Source organism: Dendropsophus ebraccatus, chromosome 1, assembly GCF_027789765.1.
Source record: "Dendropsophus ebraccatus isolate aDenEbr1 chromosome 1, aDenEbr1.pat, whole genome shotgun sequence".
NCBI classification, from domain to species: Eukaryota; Metazoa; Chordata; class Amphibia; order Anura; family Hylidae; genus Dendropsophus; species Dendropsophus ebraccatus.
The window spans coordinates 27,001,881-27,023,787 of record NC_091454.1 but is presented as its reverse complement, the minus strand read 5'-3'; the positions used below and the strand labels follow the sequence as shown (position 1 = coordinate 27,023,787).

Below are 21,907 nucleotides of genomic sequence, written 5' to 3'. Positions count from 1 at the left end.
GTACTGAATGATGGGAGTAGTAGTGATACTGAGGAAAAGATGCTGGGTGGAATGAGACTGAGATGAATACTTGCTGTTGATGATTAGAGAAGATGATGAGAGGAATGACTGAAGAACGGCACCCAGATCTTGAGAATAGATGAGAATCTTGAAGACTTGAGAATAGAACACAGCCAGGAAAACTTCTTGTGGAACTGGAGCAGCAGAGCACACGTATCTCTCTCCTGACAGGGGAGAGAGAACACACGTAGAACCTGTCCCCCTGGTGGTGGAGGAAAAGACTGAGGTAGAACAGGAAGTCACATGGTATTCCCCAGCCAAAACTCGATGGCCATTGGAGTTACCATGGAAGCAGGGGCAGTCACGTGACATCCAGGCATTGCATCATCACACCCTTAAGCATATACAGTGAAATATACATGAGAAGTACCATACTTGAACACTGGGAGGCGACATAATACCCTTAGGCACTGATACCTGAATATGCATACAAGAAATGAATGGAATAGCAAACCTGAACACTGAGAGGGGTGACACAATACACACAGTTTGCAGTGAACCATAACTTCCCAGAACAGGAATGGTCATAATAAAAGTGTGAGGATAAGAGGACCTGTTCTGGGACACTGCAAAAGGAGTAGTACAGGCTTAGGAAAATGTGGCCGCATTCTTCCAGAAACATTTCAGGGCCACGGGGAACCAAGAGACAAAGGACAAGTGGGCCTTATAGCTAACACCCCCCACACTGTCCCTACATACTTGCAGTGCAGGTCCTAACTGACTGTCTGCAACTGGGCGTCCGCAAATGGGCATCAGTCCCTGCACTCAAATAAGTGCAAAACACAGACAAGACACAGTACAGGCGAACAAGGTACAATGACATTAGACAAGGCACAAACACACACAGAAGGACAGGACCAAGAAGGCAGCAAGGAATGGAGAACCAAACGAATGGAGGACAAAAGCCAGAGATGCAACAAGGTAAACAGAGAAACAAAAGCCAGAGATAGTAGCAAGATAAACTGAGGACAAGGCAAGGAACACTGAGGACTAAGCGAGGAACACTTAACCAAAAGACAAAGAAAGGCAAGAAACAAGGAAAAGGATCAGGAAACAAGGAATACAAACAATAAGGCAAACCGCTGGACAAAGCTATCAAGAGCCCAGAGTGAAGGGAGAGACCAAGCTATAAGGGAACAGAGGTCCCAGACTCCAAGCTGATAGGTAGAGCAGGAGAAACACACAAGAGAATCACAGAAAGCCAGATGTGAAGAGACCTGTCAGTCAGAACACAGCAGAGACAATTAGTGAATAGACCACAGCAAAGAAAGAGCAGGGAGAACTGAGAAAACATGGACCGGATTACAGAAGACATAAGCAAAAAACAGAACAAAACCAGGAATGGACTTAATGCCAAAAGCGCAGTAATATCATACATCAAGTAATATCATACACAACCTGGGGAAAGGGGTGGCACTGTTTTTGCAAGAAGGTGGCTGTGTTTTTTTTTTTTAAATCCTGGATAACCCCTTTAATCAGCATTCTGGTCAAAACTTGGGTACAAAGCAAATTGTAATAATAATTATGCATCATTGTTTGTTACCAGACTGCCCATATAGCTTTAGCAACAGAGTGCTCTTATGAAGCCTGTCTGTCAGAGAGTGTCTACTTTCCAGAAAAATGCCCCCCATATACAGTGCCTACCAAAAGTGTCCTCAGGCCTGTTATTGTCCTGCTAACATACCATGCTTTCCAGAGAGCAGTGGTGTAGCTACCGTGGAGGCAGACCCTGCAACTGCTACAGGGCCTGTGTGGCAGGGGCGCTTGCCCCCCCCCCCCCCCTTCGGGCGAAATGTGGCCTGCCTCCATGGTATCTAAGGCTCAGAGCACGCAGGGGCTGGGGCTGTACAGGATTCATGGGGCCCCATATAGTTTCTTGCCCCATAAATCCTAGCTATGCCCCTGCCAAAGAGAAACCCCTACACAATTCCTCTTTCTAAATGTGTACCATATACAAGTCCTGGAAACAGAGCCGGTCCGAGACAATTTACTCCAGTGAAAAATATTTATTCAAATCAACTGGTGCCAGAGATTTGTAATTTATTTCTATTTAAAAAATCTCTAGTCTTCCAGTACTTATCAGCTGCTATATGTTCTGCATGAAGTGCTGTAGTCTTTCCAGCCTGGAGAGCAGGAGAGGTTTTCTATAGGGATTTGCTACTGATTTCAACAGTTCCTGTCACAGACAGAGGTGGTAGCAGAGAGCATTGTGTCAGACTGTTTCAGATTGGAAATAATACTCTACTTCCTGAAAGGCATACAGCAGCTGATAAGTACTGGAAAACAGAAAGTTATATAGATTTGTAATCTACATCTATTTAAAAAATTTATGACACCAGTTAACTTTTTTATAGTCATTTTAATAGAAGCAAATGACAAATCTGTGGCACTTTCTGGCACCAGTTTATTTGAAAGAAACCATTTTTTTTTTTTTTGCTGGAGTACCCCTTTAACAGGAGAGGAGGAAAGTAGCCTGTAAGATATATTAAGTTTGTTAAAATACAGAGAATTTTTGTAATGCCACTAATTAATTTTAAAGAGCATTTACCAAGTTATACACTGATCGCCTAAACACAGATCACTGTGGTAATAGCGAGCGAACGGAGCATCAGCAACCATGCGTAACTGAATGCATACAGGACACAAAACTCCTATTCTAGTGACTGATGCAGGGGGGTCCCAGCAACAAGACCATCACCCACTTATCACTTATGTTGTCTAATTTGGCTAAACCCCTTAAAATCAAGTAATAGCTATAGTCATAGTAAAAGCTACAGTCCCTAAGACTGTATACAGCTCAATGGGGTAACTTTTTTTTTTTTTTTTTTACTGATATAAATTACACCTATGTTTTTAAAAAATTACTGCCAAAAAATATTTTTGCAGTTCGCTCTAGGGTAAAACTGACATGTTATATATGTTCCTCAAGTCAGTACGATTACAACCATATGCAACTTGCATAACTTTTATTTTATTTAATGGCTTTTAAAAAATTAAAACCTTTGAAAAAAAATATATGTTCCTTAAAATTGCTCTATTCCCAGGCTTATATCGCTTTAATCCTTTGGTCTATGGGGCTGTTGGAGGTGTAATTTTTTTGCGCCATGATCTGTACTTTCTATCAGTACCTTGTTTGTGTATATGCAACTTTTTAAACGCTTTTCATCACAATTTTTCTGGATTTGATGCGACCAAAAATGCGCAATTTTGCAATTTGGATTTGAATATGATAATTTAATAGTTCAGGGGGAATACGCACGTCATGATACCAAACATGTTTATTTTATTTTTTAAATTTATTTATTTTATAAAATGAGAAAAGGGGGGTAATTCACACTTTTATTAGGGGAAAGGATTATTTTATTATTAAAAAAAGAAAAAAACTTTAATAATTTTTTTACAAACTTAATGGAAGTCCCCCTGGGGGACTTCTAGTATCACTACACTGATCTCTCAATGAGATCTATGCAGTATAGATATACTGCATATACTTGATTCATATTGGGCTATTCACACAGTCCGTTTTAATTTTGATCCGTAATCCGGACATGTATTGTGATTGTGGTACGGATTACCAATAGAAGTCTATGGGATCTGTGTTTTTTACGGACGTCACGGATGTCACATACATGACGGCCGCAAAATACACAGATCAAATCTATACAAACTAGTACTATTCACATTTTACGGAAACGAATGCAGTTATGAATGCAAACGTGGATGAATTTATACGGACCACCAGAGTTAAAATAGCAGGAGGTTTTGCAGTCCAGAAAAATCACTGAACGTGTGAATGAGGCCTGAGACGATGACACAGGTTACTATGGTATGATTATATGTGAGAAAACAGCGCCCTCTCTTGGTGTAAGACATAATAGTCAGCCTGTGCTCATCCAGCATGTGTAGTTTATAGTTAGCAGTCAAAGCTTTAGGTTTGGCTGGCCAGGCATGATGGGAGTAGTTTTCGCCTATATCATTGCAACGTTATGTCTTAAATAAAGATGCATCGGTGGGTAGATAGATAGATAGATAGATAGATAGATAGATAGATAGATAGATAGATAGATAGATAGATAATATATACGAGATAGATGGATAGATAGATAGATAGATAGATAGATAGAGATCTCCTGACAGCAGACAATGAGGCATGTTGAAGTGAGTATATATCAACATTTACATATACAGTATAACCTGAATATGGACAGTCAAATAGATTAATGAGGATAGATGGATAGATAGATAGATAGATAGATAGATAGATAGACGGATAAACCAGCAGCAACTCCGTTCTTTGTAGTTCATACAAAAAGTGAATTTATTCCATACAAGTGCGACGTTTCAACCGCCTCTCTAAGTCTTTTTCAAGCATTTTCAAGAGGCGGTTGAAACGTCGCACTTGTATGGAATAAATCACACAGTTTTTGAATGCTGTTAAATCACTCAATGTACCAGAGGAGGCACTATTAGTTACACTAGACGTAGTTAGTCTCTACACGTCAATTGATCTGACTATGGGTGTGAATGCTGTCAACATCATGCTTGATAGACTTGGGTTGACACCTAAAGAAAATGACTTTGTACTGAGACTTCTTGAACTTGTCTTACACAATAACTATTTCTCTTTTGATGATCAGATCTTTTTGCAGAAGCGCGGAGTGGCCATGGGTGCCAATGTTGCACCAACTTTTGCAAATATTGTTATGACTTTTCTTGAGGAAAATCATATATATGTAACCCACCAGTTCCAGCATGTGCTGGTCTGGTGGCGTTATATAGATGACATATTCATGATCTGGACAGGGGGCGCCACTGAGTTACAAATGTTTGTAGAACATCTGAATAAGATTGACAGTACCATCAAATTCACTGCTACAATTAATAAGGCTGAAATAAATTTTCTTGACGTAAAGGTAACAAAAGAAGGTAAAAAAATCTCCACTAATATCTTTATTAAACCAACAGATTGCAACAACACCTTGAGATACAACAGCTGCCACCCCAGAAGGATGCTAAAATCATTACCTAAAAGCCAAATGCTACGTGCAAAGAGGATCATTGACAAAAAACAGGACCTTGATATTACACTGAATAGAATGACAGCACAGTTTGAAGAAAGGGGATACCCATATCATCTGCTACAGGAGTGTAGACAGGATGTAGAATGCATGGACAGGGACATGTTACTACAAAAACAGTCCACTAGTACTGACATTACACGTATACCCCTTGTAACTACTTATTCCCATATCTCACCAAGAATTGGAAAAATCATGAATAAACACTGGAACATCATTAGTAAAAGCCACCCTAACATACCTGAGTTTCAAACTCCACCTTTATTATCCTACAGAAGGAGCAGCAATATTCGCGACAAAATTATTAAAACTGACATTAGTCTAAAGAGTGAAAAAATACAAACTTACCTTACTACAGCACGCACAGGCTCATATCCTTGCCTCAGTTGTGTAAATTGCAGGTACATGGTGAAGGGGGACACCTTCATACACCCTAAAACTAAGGAAGAATATAAAATCCAACATTACCTCACTTGTACATCTGACTTTGTAATTTACATCCTATGGTGTCCTTGCAACAAAATATATGTGGGGGAAACCACACTTGAGTTCAAGACTAGATTTACCCAACATAGGTACTCCATTAGAAAAGGAAAAACAGATCTTTCTGTACCTAAACATTTCCTAGAGGCAAAACATACGGAAAAAGACTTAAAGCTCATGATCGTTGATCGGATACTAACCACAAAAAGAGGCGGTGACAGACAACTTGCACTAAAAAAGAGAGAACTCCACTGGATTTTTAAAACGGGAGCCCTTGGCCCTGATGGATTAAATGTTGAATATAAATTCTCTAAACACATGACTAAGTAAATATTCATCATGTAAATGTCCCCCAAAAAATTTGCTCAGTATATTTGCTGTATACCCCTACAGTTATAACATAGTGAATAACTTGTAACTCTATATCCTTGATTTTTCACTGTACTTACCTTTGTTTTCTTTTGTCTTCAGATTATTTGGACTTTGAACACAGTTGAAGAACCCACCCTCAAGCGGTACCAAGACGAACCACGAGTTGCCATCATTTGGTATTTTTTATGCCGGTGTTCACATTGAGCAAGTTTATGCCTTTGTTCACACTAAAGCCAGTTTATGGCGGTGTTCACACCAAGCAAGTTTATGCCTTTGTTCACACTAAGCCAGTTTATGGCGGTGTTCACACTAAGCCGGTTTTTGGCGGTGTTCACACTAAACCAGTTTATGTCTTTGTTCACACTAAGCCAGTTGTGAGAGCGTTACTGCTGCGGTTAAAACCCTACATGGAATTCTTTATTCTGGGTCTGGAGGGACCAGGTGAGCAGATCGTGGTATACCTGTGTGTAACTATATACACGGAGAACCCGTGATTACCGCATTTAGGCCAGGTTCAGACTATGTAACTGTGCGGCTGTATTTGCGGCTGTAATTGTGCGGCGGTATTTTTGGTGGTTCATGCGTACGCTGGAAAGTATAGGATATACGGCTGCACAGTGCACACTATGTATGAATCTACGGCCCGATCGTAAACGGAGCCGTAAAAAATGAACAAGACCATTGTTTGCGGCTGGACATGCGGCCGAGGATTGACAGGCGGTCCGTACGGAGTACTTCAAAAATAGCCGGCAATGATGCCGAATGCCAATGCCTCTAATAGTTAATATATTAAATTAATAAAACACATTCTCTTTGTAATAAAGTCCCTTTCGTTGGTCAATAATTTAATTCTAACGAATCCATCATTTTGCAATTAAATATACTGTTAAAATAAATAGATATATAAATAAATGTATATTTATATATATATTTATTTTTTTACAGTATATTTAATTGCACAATGATGGATTCGTTAGAATTAAATTATTGACCAACGAAACTGAATTTATTTCAACAAAAATGTGTTTTATTAATTAAATATTAATAAGTACAGGAAGCTCCATAAGCCGTTAATTCATATTCCCGGCAAAAGAGCATTCTGTACTAATCATCACTTTACTTTAATGAAAACATCAAATGTTTCTTCTAATTATGTTATCACAATAGCATTATTAGAAGAAACATTTAGAATTATATGTGCGCTCAGCTGATTGGCTGATCGGCTGAGCGCACATATAATGAGCCGGTCCGCAGTACAGTGACTTCATTGTGCTGCGGACCAGCGAAGAGGACACATCGGGGTGAGTATAGAGCTCTCCCCACCCCCTCCCCAGCACTGCACCCCTCCCAGCAAGGAAGGGGGGGTCAGTTAACCCCTTCCTTGCTGGGATGGGTGCAGTCTGACATCAGTCTGGCCCCCAAGGGGTTAAGGGGGATGCAATACATCCTCCCTTAACCCCTTGGGGGCCAGACTGTAAGCAGCGATCTGTAAAGATGCTGCATACTGTAAGGAGCACAACACCGCTCACAATGATGGGTGTTGTGCTCCTGTTTGTGTGTTTCTCCCTTTTTGTTTTTCAGATATCGGTATCCTGTGGATTACGTCGGATTCCGTGGACTACGTCGATGACCAGCGGTTTTTTAATGTTTTTTTTTTAATAAAATGGTCAATGAGGGGTGTGGGGGTGTTTTTATTTGAATAAAAATTTTTTTTAACTTGTGTCTTGTCTTTATTTCTTTACTTTATAGACTTAGTAGTGGAAGCCGTCTAATAGACGGAATCCATTACTAAGTCGGGGCCTAGTGTTAGCCGGTATAAAATGGCTAACACTAACCCCCTATTATTACCCCAGTACCCAATGCCACCAGGGGTACTGGGAAGAGCCGGGTGCCAGTGGTCCCGGAGCGTTTTTTTTTTTATTAATTATTTACTTTAAAAAAAACGCATAGGGTCCCCCCTATTTTTATAACCAGCCGGGTTAAAAACCAAACAACAGCAGCCTGGTAACACCAGGGTGGGAAGAGCCATTGTTTTAGGCCCTCCCCAGCCTAAATCTTACCAGCCTGCTGCCGCCCGGTCCAGGAGCGCCAATTTTGACGCTCCGGGACCACTGGCACCCGGCTCTTCCCAGTACCCCTGGTGGCATTGGGTACTGGGGTAATAATGGGGGGTTAGTGTTAGCCATTTTATACCGGCTAACACTAGGCCCCGACTTAGTAATGGATTCCGTCTATTAGACGGCTTCCACTACTAAGTCTATAAAGTAAAGAAATAAAGACAAGACACAAGTTAAAAAAATTTTTTATTCAAATAAAAACACCCCCACACCCCTCATTGACCATTTTATAAAAAAAAAAACATTAAAAAACCGCTGGTCATCGACGTAGTCCACCGAATCCGACGTAATCCACAGGATACCGATATCTGAAAAACAAAAAGGGAGAAACACACAAAAAACACACAAACAGGAGCACAACACCCATCATTGTGAGCGGTGTTGTGCTCCTTACAGTATGCAGCATCTTTACAGATCGCTGCTTACAGTCTGGCCCCCAAGGGGTTAAGGGAGGATGTATTGCATCCCCCTTAACCCCTTGGGGGCCAGACTGATGTCAGACTGCACCCATCCCAGCAAGGAAGGGGTTAACTGACCCCCCCTTCCTTGCTGGGAGGGGTGCAGTGCTGGGGAGGGGGTGGGGAGAGCTCTATACTCACCCCGATGTGTCCTCTTCGCTGGTCCGCAGCACAATGAAGTCACTGTGCTGCGGGCCGGCTCATTATGTGTGCGCTGAGCCGATCAGCCAATCAGCTGAGCGCACATATAATTCTAAATGTTTCTTCTAATAATGCTATTGTGATAACATAATTAGAAGAAACATTTGATGTTTTCATTAAAGTAAAGTGATGATTAGTACAGAATGCTCTATTGCCGGCAATATGAATTAACGGCTTATGGAGCTTCCTGTACTAATTAATATTTAATTAATAAAACACAATTTCGTGGAAATAAATTCAGTTTCGTTGGTCAATAATTTAATTCTAACGAATCCATCATTGTGCAATTAAATATACTGTAAAAAAATAAATATATATATAAATATACATTTATTTATATATCTATTTATTTTAACAGTATATTTAATTGCAAAATGATGGATTAGTTTAAATTTAATTAGTGAACAACGAAAGGCACTTTATTACAACGAAAATGTGTTTTATTATTTTAATAGATTAACCATGAGAGACATCGGCATACTGCAGAGGATCGCAAACCCCAGTAATAGCAATTCATGTAAACTGTTTCCCTGCTTTCCCAGATGCATCCAGAGGTGTTTGCATCACTTTCTTAAGATTTTATTTGTTATTTTTAGTTGAACCAGATTTCAAAGTAAATGACCGTATGTTTTGAGCCGCATGTCTATTTTTTCCCACGGCCGGAGTTTCATCCGCACATTTACAGCCGCATAAAAAATACAGCCGCACAGTTACATAGTGTGAACCTAGCCTTATACTGCATATCTACTGGCTTTGACTTATGGCCGCACACTCACAAGGCTGTGGACACTATATGATCTGCCTCTTCAGTATCTACAACTGCCGACACCGTGGTTCTGAGTCCGCAGAGAGTGGTGAGAGTCTTCTACTGTGGAATATGAAATTGTTAATTGTATCTACATGGACTATATGCAACATAAAACAGCCCGGCTGTTTATCTTTTTCAAGTTTTTTATGGACTTCTACACACAAGTCACTATTCACATTGGGTTCGCTATAACACAGGGATTTACCTATATGTTTGTAATACAAACTCGTACTGTGATGGACACCTGAATCCACCAATAATTTGCACTGTTTAATTATGTCACCTGTTATTTAAGGAAATGAAGTTATTCACTGAGCATGCTTGAAAATGACAACGTGAGGTTGTCGAAACGTCGCACTTATGAATTATTGCTGTGCTGTGCACCTGTTCTTCATATGATTTTTTGCACAAAATAAATTTGGATTTTTTCACCTGAATGGAAGTGCTGCGGAATATTTTTACTTAGATAGATAGATAGATACACGGATAAACCAGCAGCAACTCCGTTATTTGTAGTTCAAACAAAAAGTGAATTTATTCCATACAAGTGCAACGTTTCAACCGCCTCTCGAAGTCTTTTTCAAGCATTTTCGAGAGGCGGTTGAAACGTCGCACTTGTATGGAATAAATTCACTTTTTGTTTGAACAAAGAACAGAGTGCTGCTGGTTTATCCGTGTATATACTACTGTGGACCCAAGTCTACAGTCCGACCCACTTGAAGTTGTGCTGCTCCCATCCTTGGAATAGATAGATAAATAAATCAGAAGAATAGGGCAGCACTCATGGGATAGAATTCAACGCAACGTGTTTATTTCCCCTAGGGGAAATAAACGCGTTGTGTTGAATTCTATCCCATGAGTGCTGCGGTATTCTTCTGATTTATATTACCTATACCGGGTAGTCGCTGGTATATACCGCCTGGCACCACATCTATCGTTACACGAGTGCTGCATTCATTCTGAATTTCTTAGATAGATAGATAGATAGATAGATGGACACACCTATGAAATCAGTCCAAATTGTAGTTATTATCCTCTATGTGACCTTTCATAGTGAGCCATGAGCCGGTCAGCTTTACACTGTAATTCATATAAAACTGGTGGTGTGTTTTTGCTGGCCTGGGTCCAGGCTTCTCCCTGCATATCACCAGTGAGTAATCTGCTAAACCTTTCCCTGGAGCACAATGCTACAATGGAATCAATTACGTTATGATAAATGTCACCCATTATGTGTTAATGTCAGAGGTTTGTGTAACGTGACAGCGCTCAGGACTACCTCAGAAGTTTGACAAAGTGTCTTACAAAATAAGAGTGAGCGTTTTTGGTGACTGCAGGTCATGATGGAGGCCGGGGTGCACCATGCACATTCCAGGAAAGCTGGAGAGGAAGGAGAAACCACTTTACCCTGTGTTGACTGAACTAACTTACTTATTGTAATAAATCAACCTGGTCCCAAGGCCAAAACTGAGGGTCACTTTGTTACACTGAGCAGTTTATATTTCTCCATTCACACATGCCCCAATGCTAAACATTTACTGTTGTTTCAAACAACTTCCCTCTATTGGATGCCAATGTGAATTCTAACATTTTTAAATATTTAGTAATGCCTAGAAAAGGAAATCTCCAGTAATGGCTAGATTAGGATGGAACACAGGAAGATGGGGTGGGGCTTAGCTTGAGCTTTGGGAAGGAGGGAGAGAGCTTGAAAAAACATGTGCTGTGTAACTGCAATCTGTGAGACAGTCTGCCTTATCCTGATGATCCACACTGTTTCTGAAAGGTAAATTAAAGCCTCCCTTTCATCTCTCACCACCCATAAGGAAAGGAGCTGTCCATTATATGAATACTAATACTAATACTGTTTGTACACAGTGCTGTAGTGTGATCCCCCTTTGTGCCAATCACTCTTTACCCATCTTTGGAAACAGTTACAGTTATAGGGATTATCCAGGATTAGGAAAACATAGCATGGCCACTTTCTTCTAGAAACAGCATCTCTCTTGTCCTCAGTTTGGGTGTGGGTTTTACAGATCAGTTCCATTCAAGTAAATAGAGCAAAGCTGTAATGCCACACACAACTTGAGGACTGGGGTGGCACTGTTTTAGCAAGAGAGTAGCTGTGTTTTTTCTGCATTAAGGTTTTTCTATCTATGTCGACACCAAACTTTAAAGGGGTTGTTGCATGAAGACATGAGGAGTATAGATTTGCATGTGTGTGTGTGTGTGTGTGTGTGTGTGTGTAAGGGGGGTGTATTGTATATAAAGTAATCTCCTTGCAGTCACTTAGAATACAACATGGGTTTAAATACAACATGAAAAGAGACCCTAAGGATAATTCGTATGAAGATATTCTCGTTCAGAGAACACCTCAACTCGCGCCTTGAACATATCTACACAGTGCAAGACAGTATCCTGAACAGAATAACTGATCTGGATAGAGCAAAGCAGCCATAATCAAGGCCTACGTACTCTATCTCGCAGCACAGGTGACACTGGGAAACACTTGGACACTTTGCTCAGCCAGGACTGGGGCTTGTGTCACCCATGTAGGACGGGTACCTCGACTCTGCAGGGCATAAGGTGGTTATAGCGATAAAGGTTGAAACACGGGCACAAGTATTCTTCTTCTTTCAAGTATTTCTTCTACAAGTATCTCTTCTACTAAAGTTCTGGCAGAGCACACTACTAAATTGGGTTGGGTCTCTCTCCCGACAAACTCCTCTCCACTCTCTACTCTACTTAACCAAACCAGCACTACTGTTCTACCTCAGCATTTCAGCATCTCTCAGTACAGATCCAGTGAAAGTAAGTCTGTATCAATCACGTATTATACTATTCACCTGTATCACCAGAGACTTGTCAGTAAAGATCAGTTTATTTATTCAACTGGGACTCAGCAATAATTGCACCAGCACCCATATACACAGGCTACACCATCCTTGGGTCATTTCCTCTTTCTGTGGGTGGCGGTACAGACAGTCTCCAGATCACCGTGATAAAAGTCCTAGGGACCCATCACAACCCGGCAGGTCACCGACCATTAGAGGTCTATGCAGCCAGCCACACACAAAAAAAAAAAAATGAAAGCAGATAAACTACCCTACCTGTGTGTTGAGTTAGCACTGGCGTCACGACTATACCACCATGGGCTGAGCTGTATTCCAACCAACGACATAACATCATCCTGGAGGTTGGGCACCATACAACCCTGTGCACATCGACAGTGCACCCACCACACACAGACAAGCTACAACACCAAGAAACAGATGGTAAAGGGTCCAAAATAAATCGAGACCCTTCTCTACTGTAGGCCGTGCAGACTCCCTACTATTGTCACTTGAACGGGACAACATTGCAGAGGTTACAGACCTCACACAAGAGCTGCAGTCCCTTTAAACAGCTAATCTACAGGGGTGAAGGGGGATTGATCCCCACCAATTTAATGCTGGTGGCCTATCTAGAGGACTGGATAACCCCTTTTAGGTCTGATGATTTATAAATAAATAATCAATTATATCACATTGATGATCAGTCCTGTGTGTGCTGTATTACATTAGTTGGTGAGGGTGTATGGAGACCAACTCTCATAAACATTTCCACTAGACAAGCCAAGGAAACCTATGGTGACACTAGTCTTTATACTCTCCTAAAGTCCTACCTACTTACTCCTAAACCAGGTTTGCAACCATGGATTTAAAAGCATGTGGTGTCAAATATAGAAACAGTAGATACTTCTCCAAATGTGCCGTCAGCCATAGAATTCTCTAGATAAGTTGTACTATACCCTGTGTAGGGTACAGTATGAAGGACAAATCTCACACATGGTGTAAAGTGAAACTGGCTCAGTTGCCCTTAGCAACCAATCAGATTCCATCTTTCATTTTCCAAAGAGTCTGTGAGGAATGAAACGTAGAATCTGATTGGTTGCCCGGGGGCAACTGACCCAGTTTCACTTTACACCATGTTTGATAAATTTCCCCCAGTGTGACTGTGCTCTGGTTAGTATTGTTCTCTGCAGATCTTGGCAGGTAGGTAAATATTGAAAACTTGGTTGAAATTATTTCCTTTAAAATAATATGCTATTGATATTTCATATAAAGAAGACATTTTCTAGATCCCCTGCCCCAGGACTGGATCAAGATTGGTTGAAGGCGGTCTTATGAAGTCATATTCATGGGTAACATATGTTGGCCGTGCTTAGTGGATAGTTATGGGCAGTTAATAGTCAGATGGGAGTGAACTTGTTATTTTCAGGTAATAGGTATGATTATACTGTCAAGGGGAAAGTATTAGGTGTGTACGTCCCTCAATGTAAAACATTCACACTCCATGACCATATAATCTACCCATCACATGATATTCACTTCCGTTATTAAAATCAGGTTCACACCTACCTGACTATGAACTACAATGTCAAGCAAACTTTAAACCCATATCTCTCAGGAACGGGAGGACATGTCATGAAACTGTAAAAAGTCCTCTTTTAATAGGGATCAACCTTCATCTAGTTGATAAGTACCTTCTGTATATGGGCCCTTTTATACATCAGGGTCATGTTTCAGTTTATGTAGCCGCACTATAGCCATATTATCATGATCACATTTAGATACATCCTAAGAAAATCATGCCATATAATGAAATTACCTTATAAAATCAGCCTGAATTAGAATCTAAGAATCTTCAATGCAATTATTCACCGATGTTACCCATTGTTTTTGCATCTTTTTTTCTTTCATCATGCATTTCCAGTGGGCCACCACTAGATGGCACTGCTGCTAAGCCACTGTGTATATAATTTACCATATACAGGTATTTGTTCTGTGTATGTTTTCCAAGGACCTGTCAACCATGGTGTACAAAATGCTGGAATAGATAATTATTCCAAAAGCGATGTAAAATTACCTCACATGGAATACATTAAAGCGCCACTGTCATTTGAAGTAACTTTGACATGTTTTCAGACTGGTAATTATTGTGGTGGGTCTCGCTGGTACGACCTGCTGTAATCCAGAGATGCAACCAGGGAAATGTACGGCAGTGCGCTCCAGTCCCCCGCCAGCTAAACAGCCGACTCATTCACTCTATAAATTATAATGGATTGAACAAGTCTGATTTGATTGACAGCTGGGAAGGAAAATGTGCTCCCCAATTTTCCCTCTAAGCTCCAGCCACGGCTGAGCATAATGGCAAGAGAGCTCGACAAGGTTCAAGGAAAGTTGGGCAAACCAGCCTTTTTTGGCTACTGTGCCAGTAATAGTTATATTATATAAATAAATAAATAAATATATATATATATATATATATATATATATATATATATATATATAAATGTTGTTTACCTGTTAGGGTTCTCTGCATACTATATGCTGGTTTATATAAAAGCTAATGTAGCATAACAAATATAGTGGAACAGTTAGTGAGTACATTCACATTTGCCTCCTTTGTAGTATGAGCCCTCTTTGTTCCTCCACATAGTATAGGTCCAGTTTTTGCAACTCTGTAGCATATGTCTTCTTTTTCCTCCATATAGAAGTTAGACCTCTCCGTGCTCTATATAGTAGTTAGATCCCTCCGTGTCCCCAAATAGTAGTAAGGTCCATCTGTGCCCCCATCTAATAGTTAGCTCTTCCCTGTGCCCCTAAATAGTAGTTAGCTTCCCTTTGCGCATCCATTAAGTAGCTAAACTTCTCTGTGCCCACATATATTAGTTAGGTCCACTCTTTGCCCTAAAAAAGTCATTAGATCCCTTCTGTTCCCTCATATAGTAGTGTGGCCACCCTTGTGCATCCATATAGCAGTAAGATGTAAGAGCGCCTTTTGTGGCTGGAGGCATAATCCTGTGGGATTGCAGCCGGGAGCATTGGGATACAGAGTGGGATCACGGCATGACCCCTCTGACCCTCCCCTAGTGGACACATGCTGTTCAGGAATGGCATGTGTCCTTAAGTGTCGCTGTCGTTATAACTTTTAAAATCTAAATCGACAGTAGATGTGAAAAAAAGCAAGTTTTGCAATATAAATTCATTCTTTTTTTGTTGTTGTTGTTATCATGCTGTAAAACAAAGTTGAATTTACCAGAAATCCAGGTCCAGTCTCCTGAAGGCAGATTTTTGGCCAGTACAGAGAGTCACGGCTCAATATGTCCGTCAGTCACATGACTGCCTTCTCTCTGTGATCCACAAAACACAGTAATCACTGAACTCAAGGAGAACAGTGAAAAAAACTCCAATGAAGTACTCAATCAAGAGTCTCCACTGATGCCCCCAAAAATGTAAATATGCAAAACAAGAGTCCGTGGAGTCTCGGTTGCGAGTCTCAAAACACGGGATAGCCAGATATCTCTAGCCTGTTGCCACGGGGTGCCTCCATGATAGGGAGAGCACCACACCACCCTGATAAATAGCCCCTTAAGTCCCACTCGGTTGCGAGTATTGGAACACAAACCGGGAAATACCAGGATGGCCCCTTTTTGTCAATGTCTAACTCAAGGTGCGAGTATTGCGATCATGACAAGGGCTTGCCAAGGCAGGCTTCCATCCACAGACAGCCGTTTCAGGGTATTTGCCCCTTGTCAGTGTGGAGTAGGATTCTGGCTAGTTGGGGCAATAACAAATCGACCAACAAAACACAGTAATCACTGAACTCAAGGAGAACAGTGAAAAAAACTCCAATGAAGTACTCAATCAAGAGTCTCCACTGATGCCCCCAAAAATTTAAATATGCAAAACAAGAGTCCGTGGAGTCTCTCTGTGATCCCTCAGATAGTCTGGGATACACAGGACTTCCTGTTTTCTGACTTGTTTCCTGTTTTTTGAGAGAAAAAAAAGTCAGAAAACAGGAAGTGCCGTGTTTTCCATGATTATAAAAAAAAAATATGAATGTAAATTGCAAACTAGCTTTATATCACATCTACTGTTGATATAGATTTTGAAAGTTATAACGACAGTAACACTTTAAGACTAGTGAGGCTCAGAGGGACCAATAACAGGCACCTGTGGCCAGCAGGTGCCCTGAATAAATACACAAAGCATCAGTGAGAAGAAAGTAGAGGATGACGTAGACATGGGGTCAGGTGAGTTTCTAACAGCTAGAGAAATAAATAATTATACAGAAAAAAGGAATTGAAAGTTTTATTGGTTTGTTCCATTCCTGCCAAGCAGACGGCAGAACTAGCATTGACCATCTATTCCATCAACTGATTGACTACTCTAGGGCAGGATCAATATACTGGTTTACAGAAAATAATGTTTTTAATCAGACAAAAAAAACAAAAAAACAAAATTGAATCTCACTGAAACTCCAGCATTGGTGCATTGTACTGGTAATCCATTATTGCTCTTTTTTATTGATTTACCTTCGGGACTGCTTGTTAAAGTAAAAGGAGTCTGCAACTATCTCATGGTTAACATCACAGAGGAATTAATGGAAAAGGGGGGGGGGGGGCGACATTTTCGACGTCTTCTTGACACATTGCATTGTTGGCTTCTCTTTAAGCCTTCCTAAAGGAAATGTTCTGTTCAAGAAATCAACTATTAATGGCATTAAATCAGGAATGTGACAAAGTGGGACTGCACCGTACTGGTTTAGAAAGCGCTACCGAGGCAGGAAATGTAATGATCACAATTGGATGGGTTTTAAATGGGGTGTGGCTAAGAGGAGAATATATACAATTTGGTATACTCACTTGGATGAGTAAGAGCATGTCTGCTTGAAACGCTTAGGATGCTCAAGAGTTATAAACCATTCCAAGATTTTAACGTACAGTGCACCCAACAGAAAAATAGATTTTACTTGTATTAGAAATCACTGAGCTCAGGGAGATCAGTGAAAAAAATCCAACTAAGTATTAAATCAAGTCTCCATTGATACATTGCCCCCTATAAATTTAAATAAAAAAGGGGTCCGTGAAGCCTCAGTTGCCAGTCTCAAAAGACGGAAATAGACAGATATCCCACCAGGGAAGGAAAACCTGTTGCCAAGGGGTACCTCCCAGTGGGGAGATCACCAAATGACCCTGATAAATAGCCATTTAAGTCCCACTCAGTTGTGAATACTGGAACATAAATAGGGAAATACCAGGGTGGCCTCTATTGCGTTAAAGTCTAACTCAGTTTTTTTTTTTTTTCTTCCTGCCACCGATGGGGGAGGGGGGCTAGGGGGTGGGATAGGGGATTGTATTTTAGCTAACTATAGACAAAAGGACAACATTGGATGGATGAAATGAGTAGAAGAGTTAATAACAAAAGAGAGAAGAGTTAATAACAAATGGTACAGAACAGGGATGAAAGAGCGAAGAATTGTGAACGGGCGATCATCCCCCGGGGCACTGGAATTAAATATAGTAAGGGCAGATTTTAAGATTAATAAATATATAGAGAATAAGGGTGGGGACTCTATGGCACCGGTTGTGCGGCAGATGGCAGGATGCCAGTGTATTATTTGGGATGAATAATATATGCTATCGTAAGCAGACATTAAAATAAGTTATGAGATGAGATAGATGATCAGAATGTACAAAGGGGAATATGATGTTGTTGAGCAAGAGAAGTGTGTCCCGCCTCCTTTGTCTGATCTGTTGATCATAATATATGGTTGGGGGATCTGTCGGAGGAGTCGGGTGGGATGCGAGTGGCTCCACATTGGTGGGATCACTGGCACCAGGTTGAAAGTGGGAAAAAGTGGACTTGAGGGTGACCAGGATCCCCGAGATGGGAACATGGGCCCCAAGAGTTCTGCTTTTAGTGAGCGTGTTTACCTGTGCTGGCTCCTAGTCATTGCCCTAACATAATGATGGAATATTGAAATAACCTTGTATAGGAAGTAAATATGCTATGGAGGGGTCGTGCCGTCTGTAGCGTAGCCAGGTTCCATGGTGTCGTAGTAAGATGTGTGTAGGGTGGTTGGATTAGAGTTGGGAAGATAGAATAGAGGTAGGGTAGGTAGGTTTTGGTCAACAGTGCCTTGGGGGTTGGATCTCCTGGCAGATATAATTAAATGGATGATTATGATTTTGTCTTGAAACCGCTCGACGAGATACTCTTAGGTGATGTGAAGAAATTGATGCCACTGTCTGTTCTTTTGAGCTGCTTTTTTGTTTAAAATAAAATAAAAGGAAAGGAAAGGAAAGGAAAAAAAAAAGTCTAAGGCTGGGTTCACACTGCGTTTTTGCAATCTGTTTTTCTCATCCGTTTTTTGCAAAAAAAAGGATAAAAAAAACGGATGCATTTGTGTGCATCCGTTTGGATCCGTTTTTCCATTGACTACCATTGTAAAAAAAAACGGATCAAAACGGATCCGTTTTTTTTAACGGACACAAAAATAGTGTCAGCTACGTTTTTGTGTCCATCAAAAAAAAGGATATGTTTTGATCCGGTTTTTTTACAATGGAAGTCAATGGAAAAACGGATCAAAATGGATGCACACAAATGCATCCATTTTTTTTATCCGTTTTTTTGCAAAAAACGGATAAAAAAAAAACCGGATTGCAAAAACGCAGTATGAACAAAGCCTAACTCAGTTTTGAGTATTGCGAAATGACAAGAGTTTACCAAAGCCAGGCATCCATCCACAGACAATTGTTTAGGGCATTTGCCCCTTATCAGTGTGGAGCAGGATTCTGGCTAACGGGGGCAAAACACGTGAATAGCTACTTTTTATTGCTCCCGTTAGACAGAATGCCGATCTGGGCAGAAACAGCTGTCTGTGGATGGATGCCTGGCTTTGGTAAACGCTTGTCAGGTTGCAATACTCGCCACAGAGTTAGACTTAAACGCAAAAGGGGCCACCCTGGTGTTTCCCTATTTATGTTCCAATACTCACAACCGAGTGGGACTTAAGGGGCTACGTATCAGGGTGGTTTGGTGATCTCCCCACTAGGGGGCACCCCTTGGCAACAGGTTTTTCTTCCCTCAAGGGATATCCGGCTATTCCTGTGTTTTGAGACTCGCAACTAAGGCTCCACGGACCCCTTTCTTGCATACTGATAAACATTTGACTGCTTTTTATATGAATACCTATGATCTCGAGTTTACCATTAATGGAATATGGATGGATATGGGACTATGTCCTAATAGGGGATATGGGCAAGGGTTGCCTTCTCTAACACAAATCCATCTACCCTCTCGTTCTCTCTCTCCCCCAGACTGTATTTTCCTTGACCAGAACAGTGGAAACTGTTAGCTAATTAGACTCCGTAGACTGGAAGTGATGGATGAAGACAAGACGAAGACAAGATGAAGACATAAGGCCATTATTCAGAGGAGAAAGATGCATCACGCAGGAAAATGACTGCAATCACGTTACATGACATGCTGTATCTGACTAGGAGCCTGGTCTATTAGCAAGATCAACATCCATTACAGCTTCCTTATTGGACTTCCAGCATATAAAAGCAATAGTTCCCTCACATGTTCGAGCAGAAGCAATCTTAGCCATAGCATACTGTGAGACCTAGATTGGAAAAAAACACCATGCAGATTGAGAGTTCTTTTGGAGTCTAACTTTAAATACAATACAACCTAAGGGCTTGAACAAAAAGTGTGACATTATATACCATTATGGATTATTGTTCTTTCTTCTCTGATGTATTCCAGTTATTGACATTTGTGCATTAGTATACAATGGTGTTGTGGCAGCAGAGTGGCGCTCCATTCATCGGTAATGGAAAATACGCCCACACCTGTGTGCTATACACAAGAGGGTTATATAAAGTCTCACAGTAAGCATAAGCAGAATACTACTTATATATGGAAGTTCGAAATAGAAGTTTTATTTCATGTATTTTTCCAACAAATAGGGTCTGAAGTATTGGGGTGTCATGTCGCCCCATTTAAACAGAGTGGTAGTTGGGACCCAGGGACACATTACAAGTGAAGCCATAATGCTGGCACCCTCCCCTCTGTCCCTTCCTTTTGGAGTGATCGGCTCCTTAGCAGGCCGGCCCCAACTTGAAGACTGGCCGCTGTTTTAGTATAAGTGGAACACAGAGACAAACACAATATTCGCAGGGTCAGCTTGCGGGTCAGAATCTATCAGTTGTCGCAGTACAAAATCAGAAGTCGGAGGAATAGTCGGAAAGTCAAGCCAAAATTAGGAAACCTGGGAATAAGAATAAGGATACAATGCTAGCTTAGTCACACTCAAAGAGGCTCTGTCGCAGGCAAGGAGGAGGATTAGAGGAGTAGTATTATGGAGGCTGGAGTCTCAGCCCAAGGACTTGATTGGGCCAGAGACTCCAGACCCTGAATCCCCCCCACCAGAGCTGAATGGCGGTGCTGTCCGCCAGTGGGCATGATACTAATGTGGTCCACCTGAGCCGTCCAGCTGGGGGGGGGCGTTGAGGCTCTGGCCGTGGCAAAAACTAAGGAAACCATCGGCATGTCCCTAAATATTGGCCGGTCCGGTTCTCAGGGTCATAGTCGTTATTAGAAGGCCAGCCACGTGCTCCAGCAGTGCCAGGAGCCGAGCGTGACGGCCGACGCCTAACACCAGCTTATGGCCTTTCTAATTCCCAATAATCAGCAGTTTTTTGTGGCAGAAGCCTTGTTTACCAATATCTGCCCCCCGTGGGCAAAAACTAACCTTACATGATATCTGCTTTCACAAAGTTGCTCTGGCTCATAGATTATGGTTGGGCATATGGACATATGGATATACTGTATACAGCAGATGTTTAATGCATCTAAAATTAGAATTTGTAAACTTTCCGAGCTGTTCAGGTTCGGCAACATTCTCCGAACCCAAATGCTTGGTATTTGACTCCGCATGGATACAATATGGCTGTATCTATGTTTACATCCAACTTTTCCAAGTATTCAGGTTTGGAGAATGTTGCTGGACCTGAACAGTTTGGTAAGTTCGCTATCTTGAGTACTTGGAAACCAAACCATACTTTTATAGTGCCCCATACATGCAGTGACCCTGGGCATGAATCTAGTTACTATATATTACACTATCCAGGTAGAAGCAGTGTGCTACATGACTTCACCAGTTTACATTGATATATTCATGTCTCTCGTATCATACTATAATGTGGTTTTCTTAAACCCTATGAACCAATGTCAGATTCATTAGGTTTTCCGTTATACAATGGCACTTAGCAGTAAGAACAGAAGCTTTTTATTAGGCTGTGGCAGAACATTTCTCTGGCATTAACATCTGTTAATTGTGTACTGTATGCTATTCTTTCCTGACATCCTCCTACATACCTGTCACAATGGTGTCAAGGCAGAAGACAGGAGTTCCTTACTTCTATGTATAACCACTGAGTGATTTTTACTCTATCCAAGGACTTTTATCAAATTTAATTTGTGCAAGTGATGCGGCTTACTA

The 21,907-nt window shown here is 41.1% G+C and overlaps 1 protein-coding gene across 1 annotated transcript in view; it reads right to left on the bottom strand.

Moving 5' to 3' along the window:
* Positions 1-5,505, bottom strand: part of FLT4 (fms related receptor tyrosine kinase 4) — a 227,260-nt gene extending 221,755 nt beyond the window's left edge. Inside the window, exon 1 of the mRNA XM_069969156.1 lies at positions 5,487-5,505. The gene's annotated coding sequence lies outside the window, so the exon portion shown is untranslated. The remainder of the gene's footprint in view (positions 1-5,486) is intronic.
* Positions 5,506-21,907: the final 16,402 nt, after the last annotated feature.